Source organism: Solanum tuberosum, unplaced genomic scaffold (assembly GCF_000226075.1).
Source record: "Solanum tuberosum cultivar DM 1-3 516 R44 unplaced genomic scaffold, SolTub_3.0 scf00128, whole genome shotgun sequence".
In the NCBI taxonomy this organism is placed as follows: Eukaryota; Viridiplantae; Streptophyta; class Magnoliopsida; order Solanales; family Solanaceae; genus Solanum; species Solanum tuberosum.
The window spans coordinates 1,275,184-1,281,939 of NW_006239053.1; the positions used below are offsets into that span (position 1 = coordinate 1,275,184).

A 6,756-nucleotide genomic window follows, 5' to 3' on the forward strand; every position below is an offset into this window, starting at 1 on the left:
TTTTATATGTCATCCCTTTCTATAAATAGCTGGACCACAATACTTGTCATTTTATAACATTTATGTATAAATTATCATATTTTTCCTATTATACCCTTGATAGAATAGTTAATTAATTTTGTCATTTATTAATAAAGTTGACTTAAGAAAACATTAAATAAGAGTAGAAGGGTAAAGTTACTTAATTTTCTTAATGCGAGTGCAAATTAAAAAGGTGACAATATAAAAAGGAATGGAGGGGGTATGTTATAAGGTTATGTTTTACTCCCTCCGTCTCATTTTATATGTCATCCCTTTCTATAAATAGCTGGACCACAATACTTGTCATTTTATAACATTTATGTATAAATTATCATATTTTTCCTATTATACCCTTGATAGAATAGTTAATTAATTTTGTCATTTATTAATAAAGTTGACTTAAGAAAACATTAAATAAGAGTAGAAGGGTAAAGTTACTTAATTTTCTTAATGCGAGTGCAAATTAAAAAGGTGACAATATAAAAAGGAATGGAGGGGGTATGTTATAAGGTTATGTTTTACTCCCTCCGTCTCATTTTATATGTCATCCCTTTCTATAAATAGCTGGACCACAATACTTGTCATTTTATAACATTTATGTATAAATTATCATATTTTTCCTATTATACCCTTGATAGAATAGTTAATTAATTTTGTCATTTATTAATAAAGTTGACTTAAGAAAACATTAAATAAGGGTAAAAGGGTAAAGCTACATCATTTCTTAATGCAAGTGCAAAGTAAAAAGGTGACATATAAAATGGGACGGAGGGAGTAATATTTTTTGGGTAGTTTTGTTTGGACTAGTTAACCAAATTTTGTATATTTTTTTGTTATTTTACTTAATTTATGTTCTCTACACTATTATTTTTATTTATGTGCGGTCTTTTTTTCTTTCAACACTTTGAGCAATAATTAGTAAAAGTTACATGAAAATGGAAATTATACAGAAAACAGAATAAAGCATTATCTATACTAATACTTACTAGCTAATGAGGACAAAAGGGTACACTTTATTACTTTATGTTTAAATTACACCAATTATTTGTATCTTTTATTATTTCTCAAAATTTTCCCAGAAAATTGGGGGAAAAAATGGCAGAAGGATCAACAAAATTCATAAAGCTCAAAATCAAAGCTCAGGTTCATCATTTCATACTTTTTTTTTGTATTATTGTGAGTTATATACTTATAGATATACACTTTTTAGTCAGCATACGTTCAATCCTCTTCAGACTCCGAGAGAACATGGGCTATATATTTGTTGTTGTATAAATGCACTTTTAGTCTTTGAAATTGTTTTATACTTTTATATGTTTTCTCCTTTCCTAATTAAATTGTTTTAAACTATGTACGTTCTATCTTATTCAGACTTCGAGTTTACATGGGCTATATTTTTATTTTTTTGTAGGATGATACAATTCTTCATTTCAAAGTGAATCCCAGTACAATTATGAAGGATATATTCATGTCATACAGTTCAAAAAAACAAATGATGAACTATAAAATATTTCGATTTTTCTTTGATGGCAAACGTCTTTCTCCAAAGAAGACCGTAAATGAAGTAAGATTTTAATTTGCGTAATTTAATTTATCGTTGACTTAATAATTACATAAATTTATTTTGTGTATGTTTTATGAAGCTTGGATTAAAAAACGGTGATGAAATCGATGCTATGATTCATCAAGATGGAGGAGGATCTGCATGTAACTATTAATGAAGCAGCATATCACACATGAAAATGTTGCACTTTTCTAATTAGACTACTTTTAGTTATCTTGTAACCTTGACATAGTTTATTTGGTCAAATTGATAAATTAAGATTTGGAATTTGACTCTTTAAAATCTTAAATTTTAATGTGTGATTGTTTGTCTATTTGTGACCTTAATAGTTTCTTGGTATTCGACTCTTTAGATTGATTATGATGATTTTTTCACATATTTGAAAAGGAATTTCGTTATTATTAGTGCAGTTAATTAAAATCATATACAATTCTTTTTTTTTGGTAAATAAGGATATTATATATATTACTACATTACATTCATACAGGGAATGGGAGCCGTAGGCTCAATTCGTTTTGTTTATAGTCTTTATAAGCCTAAGTTCACTAACTCCAAGTTCTTAAAGTAATATTTGTGTGTACATACATACTAATATTGCTACCCACTTTGAAACAACTTCAGACATGTGGTTCGAACAAAATGTCTCAAGTTTCATATGACTAAAGTTCAAGCATATATGGCTTAAGATTTCAGGCATACGAATTTCATTCACTTAAAACTAAAGTTCAACTATTTTTACCTTAACTTCGTTCGGAAATGCATCAACTTTAAGCCATAAAAAAGGTAGACGTGCAAACATTTTTAAAAATTGTCCAAATATACAAGGTACCCGTGAAATACTATGTATGATCTTTGCTCGATAAATACTGAAACTCTTTATGAAATGATTATGAATACTCTGCAGTGTACATGTAGGTTGACTTCACACATAGAGCCTTTATTTTTTATGTTTGATCTATTCTAGTGCTTACCATATAACAGGTAGACAGAATATATAGTGCTTCCCATATAACAGGTAGACAGAATGGATATAGTGCTTACAACATGTAAACATATTAGATATAGTGCTTACCATATAACAGGTAGAGAGAATGAAGTTCGGACAAAATGAAAATTACATCTGTGATACATAAATTCGTAGTCTCTTCAAATGCCACCTAGTTTAGGACGTTTTGATGCTCCAGCTCCAGATGGCTCTGCTCTAGCTCCAGATGGCCCTGCTCCGGCTCCAGATGACCCTGCTGTAGCTCTAGATGGCCCTGCTCCAGCTCCAGATGGCCCTGTTCCTGCTCCTGCTCCAAATGGACGAGCAAGAGAATAACAAAGTTAAACAAAAAACTATGAAAGAATCATAAAGAAGACAAAAAACATGAAGTCCTAACTATTTACCATGCTCTTCAACTTTGACTATTAGCATATGTCTCGGACCATATTTTTTCCATTGAATCCACACATCAATCATGGTTGATCCCTTAAAATACTTGCCAACGGAGGGCCAATATATATGCATTCTAGTTTACTACTGCGCAGTGTAACAACAATCCTGGCGCACCACCAATCATGCTTTCTAGTTTTCTACTGCGTATTGTAACAGGTAGGGTCATGCCTGAAAACAGAGGAGAATGCGCATATGAGGAAGGAGGGCTTCCTTTCTCGAAGTACTGTATTTTATCATGTGGAACAGTAAGCAGCTGTTGTGATTTTTCTGAATTGACCAGCTTGCTGAAACATAGAACAGGCTCGTCAACGGCTTCAAACAGATTCTCATCAACTACTTGCCAATGTACTGGATGCCAGACAAACGGGCCAGCTGGCTGTGGATTTGATGCTGGATTTTGAACCACCATTGGTGTTGGTTGTCCCACAGAGTCTACTGCCTGTGTCATTACTTGATGGCCAGCTAACAGAGGAGTAGTTTGTTGATTTGATACTAATGCTTGCTGGACAGCTATTGGAGGAAAAGGTTGTTGAGGTGGAGGTGAATGAAGGGAAGAAAGTCCACAAAATACATTGCTATGCATTGCTTTATCAAAAAAAATAATTAAAATTTTATCAGTAAAAAAAGTACCAAGACAAATAAACTACTTATTAAATTATAAAGATGGTTTGATTATTACCTTGGGTTAAAAGATATGATTTAATCTGCTCTAGCTTTCTTATGATTTCGTATACATCTTTGGATTCCCCAGTATGTTGATGTTGAACTTGGTCCAACATCTGCTCCAACAAATCTTTTATAGATTTCATATCCATCCCTGGACAAAGGAATCTACAAAGGTTTCATTATCCCAAATAAACATCAATAGACAATAGTTATCTCTTGAATGAATTTTATGCTAGTGGAACCTGGCTAAATATCTACCTACCATATATCAGTTTGCATATCATTTAGAGGAAAACAATCAGTAGAAAATTAATTCAAATTAGATAATCTTCATACGTGCGACGGCATTAGAATAAATTATTCCATATCTATCACTAGACAGGGGTTCTTTATTTCCAATTGTCGCTTGAACAATAGACAACAATTATCTCTTGAATGAATACCTATATGATTTAGAGGCATACATGTGCGATGGCATTAGACCAATACAATCTTCAGAACATAAATACAATCAGCGGGAAACAAAAACCAAAAATCTGAATACGATCATCTTATAATTCCATATCTATCACTAGAAAAAGGAATCCACATAGGGGGTTTCATTATCCCTAATAAACATCAATAGACAGCAGTTATCTCTTGAATGAATTTCATGCCACTGGCTAAACATCTACCTATCAGTTTACATATCATTTAGAGGACTACCAAGAAAACAATCAGCAAGTGAAAATCAATATTCCGCACAAGAAAATAACCAACAAATGAAAATGAGTGCACCTCACCAAATTAAATCATAATATTTCTTTTTGAAGTTCAAGAACACACACAAGTACAAAATAATAATGACATCATCTAAATATTGCCTCTTCCTTTTTTGTACGTGGAGTTCATTTATAATGTTGTATAACAAGGAAAAAGTAAATGAACTGTTACGACATTAGACAGAGATTTCAGAACACAAATGAAAATGAAACTCATGAAGTCTAACATTTCATTTTTCAAATTCAACTACACATAACAAAATAACAAGAAATACATGCTATCAAATCAAACAATGGCTTCATTTGTGTGAACCTAGAAGCTACTGATCATCTTCTACCAAAAAGATCATTTTTTTTACACAAGAAATCAGAAAAAAATGGATTTGAAGCATATATACCCGGAACCTACTCTTCATCTTTTAACACAAAAACATCAATTATTTAGCAAAGCCCAGAACCTACTCTTCATCTTTTAACACAAAAACATCAATTATTTAGCAAAGCCCAGAACCTACTCTTCATCTTTTAACACAAAAACATCAATTATTTAGCAAAGCCCAGAACCTACTCTTCATCTTTTAACACAAAAACATCAATTATTTAGCAAAGCCCAGAACCTACTCTTCATCTTTTAACACAAAAACATCAATTATTTAGCAAAGCCCAGAACCTACTCTTCATCTTTTAACACAAAAACATCAATTTTTTAGCTAAGAAATGAGAAAAAAGAAGGATTTGAAGCTTATTCAGATGAGAATGAGAATGCTTAAGTGAAATGGCTACCCTCTCCAACAAAAATCTGTTAAGCAAGTTTTGGTATATTAACAACGCATTTTTTACCTCTGGGATCTGTGTACGTTTTATAATAATATTTGCACTGAAGACCTTTTAGTTTGTTCTTTTTACCTTTTAGACCTTGTTGGCCCAAATATTGTTTGTTGATTTGATACTAATGCTTGTTGGTCAGCTATTGGAGGAGAAGGTTGATGAGGTGGAGGTGAATGAAGGTAAGAAAGTCCAGAAAATACATTGCTATGCATTGCTTTATCAAAAAAAAAAAAAAAATTTGATCAGTTAAAAAAGCTCAAAGACTAAAAATCTACTTATTAAATTATAAAGATTGTTTGATTATTACCTTGGGTTAAAATATATGATTTAATATGCTCTAGCTTCCCTATGATTTTGTATACATCTTTGGATTTCCCAGTATGTTGATGTTGAACTTGGTCCAACATCTTCTCTAACAAATCTTTTATAGATTTCATATCCATCCCTAGACAAAGGAATCCACAGTGGTTTCATTATCCCACATAAACATCAATAAACAACAGTTATCTATTGAATGAATTTCTTGCTAGTGGAACCTGGCTAAATATCTACCTACCTTATATCAGTTTACATATCATTTAGAGGAAAACAATCAGTAGAAAATTAATTCAAATTAGATAATCTTCATACGTGCGGCGGCATTAGAATAAATTATTCCATATCTATCACTAGACAGGGGTTCTTTATTTCCAGTTGTCTCTTGAACAGTAGACAGTAGTTATCTCTTGAATGAATACCTATATGATTTAGAGGACTACATGTGCGATAGCATTAGACCAATACAATCTTCAGAACATAAATACAATCAACAGGAAGGAAAAACAAAAAATTCTAATATGATCATCTTATTATTCCATATCTATCACTAGACAAAGGAATCCACTTAGGGGGTTTCATTATCCCTATTAAACATCAATAGACAACAGTTATCTATTGAATGAATTTCATGCCACTGGCTGAACATTTACCTATCAGTTTACATATCATTTAGAGGACTACCAACAGTAGAAAATTAATTCAAATTAGATAATCTTCATACGTGCGGCGGCATTAGAATAAATTATTCCATATCTATCACTAGACAAAGGAATCCACTTAGGGGGTTTCATTATCCATAATAAACATCAATAGATAACAGATATCTCTTGAATGAATTTCATGCCACTGGCTAAACATCTACCTATCAGTTTACATATCATTTAGAGGACTACCAAGAAAACAATCAGCAAGTGAAAATTAATCTTCCGCACAAGAAAACAACCAACAAATGAAAATGAGTGCATCTCACCAAATTAAATCATAATATTTCTTTTTGAAGTTCAAGAACACACACAGGTATAAAATAATAATGACATCATCTGAATATTGCCTCTTCATTTTCTGTAAGTGGAGTTCATTTATAATGTTGTATAATAAGGAAAAAAGTAAATGAACTGTTACGGCATTAGACAGAGATTTCAGAACACAAATGAAAATGA

At 31.6% G+C, this 6,756-nt stretch overlaps 1 long non-coding RNA gene across 1 annotated transcript; it reads left to right on the top strand.

The window, feature by feature from the left end:
• Positions 1 to 1,111: 1,111 nt before the first annotated feature.
• Positions 1,112 to 1,818, top strand: LOC102600047 (uncharacterized). Its single transcript, XR_367557.1, has 3 exons — positions 1,112 to 1,164; positions 1,433 to 1,585; positions 1,665 to 1,818. It is a non-coding gene; the product is annotated as an uncharacterized lncRNA (long non-coding RNA).
• Positions 1,819 to 6,756: the final 4,938 nt, after the last annotated feature.